Source organism: Carettochelys insculpta, chromosome 3 (genome assembly GCF_033958435.1).
Source record: "Carettochelys insculpta isolate YL-2023 chromosome 3, ASM3395843v1, whole genome shotgun sequence".
Lineage (NCBI taxonomy): Eukaryota > Metazoa > Chordata > Testudines > Carettochelyidae > Carettochelys > Carettochelys insculpta.
Genome location: NC_134139.1, coordinates 108,545,753 through 108,558,171, shown reverse-complemented (window position 1 = coordinate 108,558,171; position 12,419 = coordinate 108,545,753). Strand labels below are relative to the sequence as shown.

Genomic DNA, 12,419 nt, shown 5'->3' with positions numbered 1-12,419 from the left:
CCAGGTTGGCAAGCATTAACATTCTTTAAATAAGGACATCCAAAATGAGGTATATTCTGTCAAAATGTCTCCTCCATCTTCCATTATGCGCTAAAGTCTGAAGACGACTCATGAAAAACAGAAAGAAAGTGGCATTCACAAAATCTGGATAACCAATACTAAGATCTTGAAGTAAAGACAGTCTAGCAGATCTCAATACAGGGCACATGATTATTCTGCCCTGAGATTGATGCGAAGGTGAAGGAGGAATATGTCTTCAATTTACTTGAAGGGATGAATGCTATGATAGTACTTGGCTGAATTAAAAGCACATTAATGGGTCTTATTATAGAAAATTCTAAAATTTCAAATAAATTAATTCTGATTGGAGATAATAGCCATTGGGAGGCCTACTTTAATGGACGAAGTGTACCAATGCCTTGTGCAGGAGGTCAATTTGGGCATGCTCTAACAAGCAGCCCAAGATACTAAGATTGCGATCTACAATCTCACAGAGCTGGAATAATGTTTCTGCTTTAAAGCAGTTTTTCCCAATGTGTGGTATGCGTATCACCAGTGGCACACAAAAGGATTTCAAGGGATACATGGCAGAAAATAAATTCAGAAGATAAGCACTGGGACGGCACTGGGAAAAGGGGTACGCCAATAAGGCCAAAGTCCCGAAAGGGGTACGCAAATGCTTTAAGTTTGGGAAATACTGCCTTAAAGAAACATTTACGTTGGATCTGTACTACTTTTACTTAAATTGCAAACTCTTTAGGGTATGTCTTTTTGCTTTGAGCATTGCTGAGTACAATGGGGTCCTAATCCTGCACTGTGGTTCCTAGGCTCTTTACAAATAGTAGTAAAACATTGGAGCCAGTTCTTGGAAACATGTACTTGAGAATATAAGACTAACAATGATTGATAATATGGAGTAACTATATTAGGAATTTAGATAACATGAAACTAGTGACTTCTGTACTGGGTAAAATCTAGTTTTATTGTCCCAAAGCCAGTAAGTCAAACAAAATCAACCTGTACAATGTATTATTTAAATTCTTTTGCCAATTGTATGTAATTTCAAATGGATAGCAGAATCAGTAATTTGTCTTCAAAGGCACTAGGCACATGAAGATGGATTCGTTTAATTAAGTCAGTTTCCTTTTGAAGGATTAGTTGAAACTCCCATTAGTTCACAAAATGCTATCGAGTCAACAGTTTAAATGCAAAATTGTGAACAGCATGAGATAATACTGCAGACTAATTAATGAAAATTACTCTTACTTAGAAAGATTTTGTACTCAGTTTTGCTTTTAAATGTTCATTTTTATGTTTGACAATGGCCTCATTCACAGGATGAGTAATTGAAACATGGTCATATAAACTTCAGCTACATCTACACCGGCAGCCTCTGTTGACAAAACTAGCTGAGCTTCTACATGGTTAAACAGCTCTGTTGAGAGTTTGTCGACAACACTCAGCTGTTCAGCCAGCAGCATTACACCTCTCCGCAAACAGGTTTAATGCCTTTGTTGACAGAGGGAGCTTCCAGTTCCCCAGGCAACCCTGTTTGCAGAACTTCCAATCAGCTGTTTTGTCGAAGGACGGCACGACAGTCCAGCTCTTCAGTCGACAGAGCAGCTTACTCTTTCGAGCCACTTTTATGTGTAGACACGATCTGTCTACAGAGGTACTGCTGAGGTTTCTCTGTTGACAGAGGCTGCCAATGTAGACCTAGCCTTTGTGTTTTAAGTGCTCATTTGTAAGCAACTATCTTATGCTTTTATAGTGAAAAAAATAAAGCATCTTCTGTAATTTCTTTTATGATTACCAACTGAAAAATAATTTACCTGAACACAGAAAATTGACTTGCTTGCACACCATCTGCTAACCACACAGTTGCAGAATTCACCACAGATCTACCCAAAAAAGCAGTTATATTTCGGCAGTCACAAAAGTAATCTCCTCCTTTGAAACGTCAGCAGTTCATACACTGTGAAAATACTTACTTTAACCGCCAAGCAATAACTGTGAGGTCCTGATGCTTCTCTCACACACAGATTTTTCACTAGCATAACTCCACTGACTTCAGTAGAGTTGCACCAGAAGAATGAAGACTATCAGAATCAGAATGAGTAAGTAATCTAGCAAATAGTCCTGTCTATAGTTTTTGCTATTAAATCAAATTCTACCTTTGTATGAGGAAAAAAGGAAAAGAAAAAAGGTAAATTCCTTCTACAGTAAACTCTTTCATATCCAGCATTCTATCATCCAGAACTCTCAAATAACTGGCATTTTAATCTAAGAACGGCCATACTGAGTCAAACCAAAGGTCCATCCAGCCACTATCCTGTCTGCTGACAGTGGCCAGTATCAGGAGTGGACTGAACATGTATTGGTCAAACAACCTCTCTCCTGTCATCCATCTCCAGCTTCTGACAAACTGAGGCTATGGACACCTTTCCTCACCCATCCTGGCTAACAGCCATTAATAGATCTAACCTCTATGAATTTATCTAGTTCTTTTTTAAACTGTGTTATAGCCCCACCCTTCACAGCCTTCTCCTGCAAGGAGTTCCACAGGTTGACTGTGTGCTGTGTGAAGAACTTTCTTTTATTTGTTTTAAATCTGATGCCCATTAATTTCATTTGGTGTCCCCTAGCTCTTATGTTAAGGGAACAAGTAAATAATTTCTCCGTGTTCACTTTCTCCACACCACTCACAATTTCATATACCTCTATCATACCCCCCTCTTAGTCTCCTCTTTTCCAAGCTGAAGAGTCCGTCTTTTTAATCTCTCTTCCAATGGGACCGTTTCCAAACCCCTAATTATTTTAGTTGTCCTTTTTTGAACCTTTTCTAATGCCAATGTATCTTTTTTGAGATGAGGAGTCCACAGCTGTACGCCGTATTCCAGATGTAGCTGTACCATGGTTTTATATAAGGGCAGTAAGATATTCTCCGCCTTATTCTCTGTCCCTTTTAAAATGATTCCTAACATTCCGTTTGCTTTTTAGACAGCTGCTGCACACCTCGTGGATGTTCTCAGAGGACTATCTATGGTGACTCTAAGATCTCTTTACTGATGAGTTACAGCTAAATCAGCCTCCATCATGTATGTATGTATGTATGTATGTATGTATAGTTGGGGTTATTTTTTCCAATGTGCATTACTTTACATTTATCCACATTAAATTTAATTTGCCATTTTGTTGCCCAGTTACTCAGTATTGCGAGATTCTTTTGAAGTTCTTCACAGTCTGCTTTGGTCTTAACTATACTGAGCAGTTTAGTGTCATCTGCAAACTTTGCCACCTCACAGTTTACTCCTTTCTCCAGATCATTTATGAATAAGTTGAATAGGACTGGTCCTAGGACTGACCCTTGGGGAATACCACTAGTTACTCTTTTCCATTCTGAAAATTTACCATTAATTCCTGCCCTCTGTTTCCCGTCTCTTACCCAGTTCTCAATCCATGAAAGGATCTTCCCTTTTACCAAGGCAACTTAATTTACATAAGACCCTTCGGTGAGGGACCCTGTCAAAGGCTTTCTGGAAATCCAGGTACACTATATCTGCTGGATCCCCTTTATCCATGTTTGTTGAGCCTTTCAAAGAATTTTAATAGATTAGTAAGACATGATTTCCCTTTACAAAAACCATGCTGACTTTCGCCCAACAAATTATGTTCTTCTATGTATCTGATAATTTTTTTCTTGACAATGGTTTCAACTAACTTGCCTGGTACCGACCTTAGACTTACTGGTTTGTAATTGCTGAGATTGTCTCTAGAGCCCTTTTTAAATATTGGCATTACATCAGCTATCTTCCAGTCACTGGGTACAGAAGCTGATTGAAAGGATAGGTTACAAAACACAGTTAACAGTTCTGCAATTTCACATCTGAGTGCTTTCAGAACTCTTGAGTGAATGCAATCCGGTCCCGGTGACTCGGTACTGTTAAGTTTATCAATCAGTTTCAAAACCTCCTCTAATGATACCTAAATCCTGGGCAATTCCTCAGATTTGTCACCTACAAAGGACGGTTCAGGTTTGGGAATCTCCCTAATATCCTTAGTTGTGAAGACCGAAGCAGAGAATTCATCACGTTTCTCCGCAATGACTTTGCCATCGTTAAGTGCCCCTTTTGAATCTCAATTGTCTAGGGGCCCCACTGGTTGTTTAGCAGGCTTCCTGCTTTTGATATACTTAAAATCATTTTGGTATTGCTTTTTGAGTTTTTGGGTGAGCTGTTCTTCAAACTCCTTTTCGGCTTTTCTTATTGAATTTTTACATTTAATTTGGCAGCGTTTATGCTCCTTTCCATTTTCCTCACTAGGATTTGACTTTTTAGTGGCTTTTTAGTTACGTTTTCCTTAAGCACAGTATAGTGAAAGTAAAGATAAATAAATACAGCAAATACAGTATAACTTTACAGTGTACAGTACTACTTTTGTTTGCCAATAAAGGTCTCTACAAACATTGTTTAATAGCTTTTTTGCCCCCACTTTTTTTTTTTTTTTTTTTTAAAAAGGTATACCTCTTTATTATCCAGAATATTTGAATATAAGGCAACCTCCTGGTCCCAGGGCTGCTAGATAGGAAAAAATTTGACCATATGGCCATGGCCACACTAGCCTCTCCTTTCGGAAGGGCTATGGTAATATGGAACTTTGGAATACACTAAATGAGGCCCTGCTATGAATATGCAGCACCTCATTAGCATAATGGTGGCTGCGCATGCTTCAAAATTGCTGGTTTCAAAACACACGCCACCCATGTAGCCAGGGGCCTTATGAAACGACCCACCTGATTTCAAAAGCCTCTTCTTCCCATCTGGTTTTGGGAAGAAGGGGCTTTCAAAAATCAGGTGGCCACTTTGAAAGGCCCCGGGCTACATAGGCAGTGTGTATTTTGAAACTGACAGTTTCGAAGTGTGCGTGGACGCCCTTTTGCTAATGAGGTGCTGCATACTCATAGCAGGGCCTCATTAGCATATTCTGAAGCCCTTCTGAAAGGAGGGGCTAGTATGGCCATAACCTATATGGTCTTGCATAGCAGAGATCATTTGCTGAAGAGGCATGCTGGAGAGTATTACAAACATAAAAAGAGCTGGTTCAAAAATACTGAAGATGCTATTAGTTTACAGCACACTGAGGACTTGTATACACTACCTCCCTACTTCGAAGGGAGGATGGTAAGTAGAGAGTTGGGAGATTATTAATGAAGTGCTGCACGCCATATGCAGCACTTCATTCAGCTAATTCTACCTCATGGCAACTCCGAAGTGTTAAACTTCGAAGTGCCAGCTCATGTGTAGCCACAGCTAACCCACTGGTACTTCGAAGTGTCTGGGTAACTTCCAAGTCCCTTTACTCCTCATAATTTGCCCAGACACTTTGAAGTACTGGCAAGTTAGCCACGGCTACACACAAGCCAGCACTTCGAAGTTTAACAATTCAGAGTTGCCATGAGGGACAATTAGCTTAATAAAGTGCTGCATATGCAGCTCAACCCTTCATCAATAACCTCCCGACACCCTACTTACCATCCTCCCTTCGAAGTAGGGAGGTAGTGTAGACAAGCACTGAACATCTTATTAGCAAACTAAGTGGACAAGAAATCCAAATTCGCTCTTCAGTTGTGAAAGATGACAATCTACAGCTGGAATTAGAGAGGCTTTTCACACCCTTGGGAAACAAATTATTAACACAATAGATGTGGTTTCCAATTTCAGAATCCTTTAGATACAAGCCAAGAAAGAAGATTTTAAAAAACAAACAAACAAACAAAAACCACACACCTTTGCAAATTAGGTTAATTCAGTACAATTAAAGTCAGCCAGCTGGACTTTATTTTTTAACTGTATGACTACCAGTTTACTGGTTTGTTTCCCAGCAATAGTTCTAAAATTAGATCCAAACTGGGAACAATATTTGATTTTTAAAAAATTTAGCTCCCAGTACTCAGTAGAAATTGACTATACTTGCACTGGCCCCAATTATTATTTTAACAACTTGATAGACTCTAAGAATCAAAGAGAAACTGTATTTTAACCTTACCGTGGTAGTTCAGTGAAATTTTAAAACAAAAATGTTAGTTAAGACACATCCGTAAAGTACTTCTCTGCTTAGAAAGCTGTGTTAATTTACATTAACAATTATTCAAACAAACAGGGCAGCTAATTAACTAATTAATTATTCTAATTATCTAATGTAACTGTTAATAAATATTCAGAAACCCAAATCTGAATACTTATACACTAAAGCTGTTAAACACTGTTGGCTCCTTTTTCCAACATAATCATACTAAATACCACTCAAGGGCTACGTCTACACGTGCAGCCAACATCGAAATAGCTTATTTCGATGTTGAGACATCGAAATAGTCTATTTCGATGAATAACGTCTACACGTCCTCCAGGGCCGGCAACGTCGATGTTCAACTTCGACGTTGCTCAGCCCAACATCGAAATAGGCACAGCAAGGGAACGTCTACACGTCAAAGTAGCACACATCGAAATAGGGATGCCAGGCACAGCTGCAGACAGGGTCACAGGGCGGACTCAACAGCCAGCCGCTCCCTTAAATGGCCCCTCCCAGACACAGTTGCACTAAACAACACAAGATACACAGAGCTGACAACTGGTTGCAGACCCTGTGCCTGCAGCATAGATCCCCAGCTGCCGCAGCAGCAGCCAGAAGCCCTGGGCTAAGGGCTGCTGCCCACGGTGACCATACAGCCCCGCAGGGGCTGGAGAGAGAGCATCTCTCAACCCCCCCAGCTGATGGCCGCCATGGAGGACCCAGCAATTTCGACGTTGCGGGACGTGGATCGTCTACACGGTCCCTACTTTGACGTTGAACGTCGAAGTAGGGCGCTATTCCTATCTCCTCATGAGGTTAGCGACTTCGACGTCTCGCTGCCTAACGTCGAAGTTAACTTCGAAATAGCGCCCGACGCGTGTAGACGCGATGGGCGCTATTTCGAAGTTGGTGCCGCTACTTCGAAGTAGCGTGCACGTGTAGACGCAGCTAAGGTGCACAGACTACATAGGAAGACTGCAGACTCATCTTTTGTTTGAAAAACAATATGACAAAAGCTTGTTACAGCCTATCAGCTTTCCATGCTATGACAATCCTATCAGATCTAGAGCCTGAACTGACTTCATGCTGTCAGGTACTTCTCCACAGTACAGATGTGCACAAATATAGTGATCCAGCACATTGAACCAAATCAACAAAATGTAGTTTCTTTTAAAACTCTGCAGCTGTATCTGAGTTTTCAGCGATGGCCCAAGAGACTGGACAACTCAAACCACACTTCCATCTTGTCAAAATCTCATTTCCAAACACTTAAAAACTGATTAGCCTATCGCTCTACTTCTTGTTTTTTGATGCTAAACTTGAAGTGTAATCACAACTAAGAAAACATACAAGCATATCGATCTGTCATTGCCATGCCACTACTTGGTCAGCAGATGGTGCTAGAATAGTGCTACATTAGTAGCACATTACACAGACCAAACTCATTACAGTAATGATTTCCCCAGCTAAACGGTATGGCAAAAGTAAGATCTTCCCAGTTGTATGATTACATGCCATTTTATTTTAAATGAAAACATTTCTGAAAGATTTTTTAGTTAGAACTAGGCATGTACTGAAATACTTTACATTCAGAAGCAACATTAAATCTGGCCTCAAAATACTCAGTGTGCACTTGGTTGGCTGGATATTTTCTTGCATTACAGCACTGTGTCTACAAAAACAGCATTTCCAACAGAACAACTGTTCCAAAAACAGATACAGCATACAAGCTGCCAAATTAATCCAGGTGCAATGCTTTTGAGTTACAGTACTTCTAGGCATCAATCCTTCCCAAATGGTGAAAGTCATTAATTAAATGAGTTATCCTTTGTTATCATATTTAACTTCTTGCTACCCAGCAACCAGCTGAGTGATCTGAAGAACACACTATTCCCGCCCCCGCACCCCACCCGACAATAAAATCACCTCCAGTTCCAGTTATGTTTCTTTAATGATCTAAGGAAATATGTGTGTAACATTAATCCTGTGAAACCGAATTCCCTGCTTGTTTATTAAATCAGCATGCACACACAACATTTTACACTTCCTAAAACACAAGTGTTATCACTCATTTGAGCTGACAAGTTCCTATGGAAAAAGGTGAAGCCCAAATGGGAGAACACCAGCTCTGCTCCTCCAGCACACATATCTAAAGGTGATCACTACAGTAGTGCTGAAGATCAAGACAGAGACAACAAATACCTAAGAGCCCAAGTGGTAGTAAAAATGCTGTCTCATGAACAAAAAGGCTGTTTCTGAATAAAACTGGGAAAAGAATTGGTGCATCAAAACAGGACGACATCACAACAAAGCTAAATTCTCTGAAAGTTACCTATAATACAACTATAGAAAGCAGTATTCATTCATAGTAAGGTCAAAATGATCTGCAAATATGACACATTAAAAAACTACATCTGAACATGCATTCTGTGTTATCCAAGTGCCCTGAGCACACTTGTTTTTAAAAGAACTATTACTTGTAAAGTCGGTCACTCTGCAAATCCATATGTTTTGGCTATAAAATGACTCAGCCACAGCTGTTCAGATATTATTAAGATGTACAAAAGTGTTAATTTTCTCTTTTCAAATATCCTTTGTGTACTTTATATATATAATTTCAAAGAGGCATTATCAAAAACCATTAGGTTAAAAAAGTTTGAATAAATTAAGATTTCTTGAAACTTATTCTTAAATGCTTTAATGTATGCTGAAGCTGTCAATATACTATAAAACACATTTTAATATAATTTGAAACTGTGAAACAAGTACATTTAAATTAAAGCTCTCTTAAAAAGAAACTGATTGGTATCAAAGCAACTCTCTGATTAAAAATATCAAAAATATTAAAACCCATGCATTTAAAAAAAAATTGTAAGTTCAGATTGCAAAAACAAACAAACAAAAGGTATCTTTTAAGTGTTATACATTACCAGGTGCCATTCTCTTCCAAATCCAGATTTCTCAGAATATCCTTCTAGCTGAGATGAATTTTAAGCAAAATATACATCTTTCAACAACCTAACAACATGCTAATTCCCTTGCCAGAGACAACAGGAATGTAGCTTGCATTTTGTTTACAAGCTACTGAGTACCTGCCCTGTTAGTGCAAAATCTCAAGTGCAGCAACTTAAAGTCTATAGAACAATTTAAGAAATTTTTCCCAAAATACATACATATGTAATTTTTATTTTGTACAATCAAGCCAGTTCTCTGGTGTTCCTTTCCATTAAATAAATCTGACCAGCTGATGAAAATCCAGCCGTGTTTGTAAAGCTTAATGAACAAGAGTGACCCCACCCAAGCCCTGACATTGCTGGAGGAGGACATGCTCAGTGCAAAACCAGGCTGCAGATCCACAACGCATTTCATTCCAGCAGCCAGAAACTGCACATGGGTCAAACAACAACTCCGTTTTCCTGTTATCTCTCCAACAAGCCAAGAGATGAACAATTTGTGTGGGAAAATCCTTACAGAATCTTTTCAAAGAAGAAATCTGTGCCAGTAGATGATTTTTGTTTGTTTTGGGCTGGATTTTTGGCTCTTCAAATCAAGCCTTCATGGAAGCCACAAAGATAAACACAAATGAGCTAGAACTAAGCCATCTATTCTGTCCTTTGAGCAACTCCTCTCCCATGAAACCCCCCTCCCCCTCCCACACTTGGCTTTGTGTATGAACTACGGCTAACATTCTACATATAATCCAACTGGAACAACAGGGAAACATTTCACTTCTGATTCTGATTAAAGAAACCTAAACAAAGCACTGATCTGGTCTGTAATATATTTAACATGTAAGCATCTCAGATGATTTTATGGTGATTTCCTTCACTACTTCCACAATTTGAAATAAGCAAGGGATTTTTTAATTTTATATCTCCATAAAACAAAAAAGCAGTCCTGTAGCACTTTAAAGGCAAACAAAATAATTTTAGGTGATCAGCTTTCATGGAACAGACCATTAGGCTCATCACATAATAAATTATTTTGTTAGCCTTTAAAGTGCTACAGGACTATTTTTTGTTTGTTTTTGAAGATACAGACTAACATGGCTGCTTATCCGTGACTATCTCCATGAACTTGCACCTTCCAAAGCAACCCTCTATTGACAGTTTATTATGAATCAACTTAGTACTTGTGGAGTCTTCAGCTGTCCTAATAAGAACTACTAATGTTAACTCTTCTTTCATATTCCACTGCCCTTAATGAAGTTACTGGGGCTACATCTACCCTGGAGAATTTTGTTGACAAATCTTGCGGCGCATCTACACACAAAATACTTTTTGTCGCTAACCTGTTGACAAAACTTGTCACTTGCAAAAACAGTGTTCTGCCTATCTGAGATGAAGAATAATAAAGTCTTGACAAAAATGATGCGTATATGGTCCTGGGGGTCCTTTGCCTTCAGTCAGGGCTTCCAGCTCACGGGGCAGCACCGTTTGCTGAGCTTCTGGATGGTTGTTCTGTTGAGAGAGCAGCCAGGCAGTCTGGCCCAACAGAGCGGATTGCTCTTTTGAGCCACTTTCATGTGTGGACATCATCTGTAGACAGAAGTTTTGCTGGAAAATCTCTTTCAACAGTAACTTCTGCCAGCAGCTCGCAGTAGTATAGATGCAGCCTAAGAGCATGGTCACTACCACAGTCTTGTCTAGCAGAGACTGAAGAAAAATGCATTCACAATTTAAATTAACAAACCCAAGTTGAATGAAATTTACCTGAAATGACAACCAAGTATGATTTCATCATTGTTTTGCTTGGCACAATTAAATTTTTATAATTGACAGATATTAATGTTTATTTTGAATGTTTCCTTTCAGCGCACGCGTGCGCGCACACACGCACACACACACAGAGTTTTCTGTTGTGCAAAATTATGGATTTTAAATATTTTTATTTATTTAAATTTTCATATTTGAGGGACATGAGGGGAGGGCCTCAAAATAATTATATGATGTAGGCTGAACTTCTGAAAGTTGAGGCTTTATAACCATTGAACACAAATCTTCAGAATCACATGTCAAATAATACAAGCTAAGTATCCTTAAATCAAATTCTAGTAAGTGCTCAGGCAACATCTCTCTTACTTTCCCTATCTGTGAACTTCTACTACTATTGATGGAAATCATTTTGACGGTTTGTTTGTGCATGGTGAAATCAACGTTTACTGACATTTACCAATATAAATTTAATTTTCCCATGCCTCACTTTTATAAATGAATTATATATGCCAATTACTATAATTAGTAGAAAAATCTACAGGAGCCTGAAAAATAAGAAAATAAAAGGCTATTCAAGAGTTCAAGGTCAGAGAGAATTGGGAAATAACTGATCTTCCCCCTTTACCCTTGGTATAATCAGCATGCTAGATTCCAACAAGCAGGACTTTGTAATGTCTGTTTGTGATGCGTCCAACCTTCCAAATATATTTTAGTTCATCAACACATCACAAGTGAGTGTTGTACTACTGCAGAGCCAATTTTTGGACACATTCGCAGTAACCACCTGCTGTAGTTTCTAGTGCTTTCTCAAATTTATCAAAAGTTATCAGATACCATCCTGAAAAATGCATAACTGCTTATCCCAAAGAACGAAGAAGCAAGGAATAGAAAGCTAAAGTTTACAGACAAAACAATTTTTAAAAAGCTCTGGGGCTATGCTATGCATGCCTATAAAAGCAAAGAAAATCGTGTATTCTGATACTCTGACACAAAAAATGTAAAAAAAGACATGGCCAATTTGAAATAGGCATATAAAAAGTTAGAAAGTTGAGTAGTTGCATGTCCCACACCTCCTGTCTCTCTCGCCCATTTCCGTGGCTTTATAAATCACTTTTCTACCAGGGTTTTTTTTACATTTACTTTTTGAGATTAAAATTTTCTTCTTCCCTCTTGCTGTGTGAAAGATTCCACATTTATGCCTAACCCCGTCCATCAATAAACGCTGACTCAGAACAGAGTCAAGCACCACAGCCACACAAGAAACTTATGGTCAAGCAACTATTTTGAGAAGGCAAACTACTGAAACTTTTTCAAAGTCTTACTTGAAAAGTGAAAACTCAGCAACATAAAACCACAAAGGAGATGCACTCCATAACAACAAATACAAAATTCACAGTTCCTATGGAACTCTACTGAACCTTGCCATTTATTCTGCAGGGCTGAGAGCAAAAGGCATGTCTAAACTGCGACTTCATTGTGCTGTAACTTTCTCACTCATGAGTGTAAAAAGACACCCATCTCCAACCACAGCAAGTTACAGTGCTATGAAGTGCTAGTGTAAACAGCATCACTGTGCTCTTCCACACCTGTGGGCTTTCCACCAGCCCCTCATTTAACATAATCCTCTATAACTCT

General features: G+C 38.9%; 1 protein-coding gene across 17 annotated transcripts in view; it reads right to left on the bottom strand.

Annotated features, from left to right (window-relative positions):
* EPB41L2 (erythrocyte membrane protein band 4.1 like 2) overlaps positions 1-12,419 on the bottom strand; it is a 213,675-nt gene that overhangs the window by 129,414 nt on the left and 71,842 nt on the right. For 11 of the 17 annotated variants that reach the window (XM_074990586.1, XM_074990569.1, XM_074990577.1 and 8 more), the window contains exon 1: positions 9,000-9,356. The exons of 2 other annotated variants lie outside the window; for them this stretch is intronic. The gene's annotated coding sequence lies outside the window, so the exon portion shown is untranslated. Of the gene's footprint in view, positions 1-8,999; positions 9,357-12,419 lie in introns of those variants that run through there. 4 more of the 17 variants (XM_074990579.1, XM_074990581.1, XM_074990585.1 and 1 more) reach the window with 2 other exon arrangements.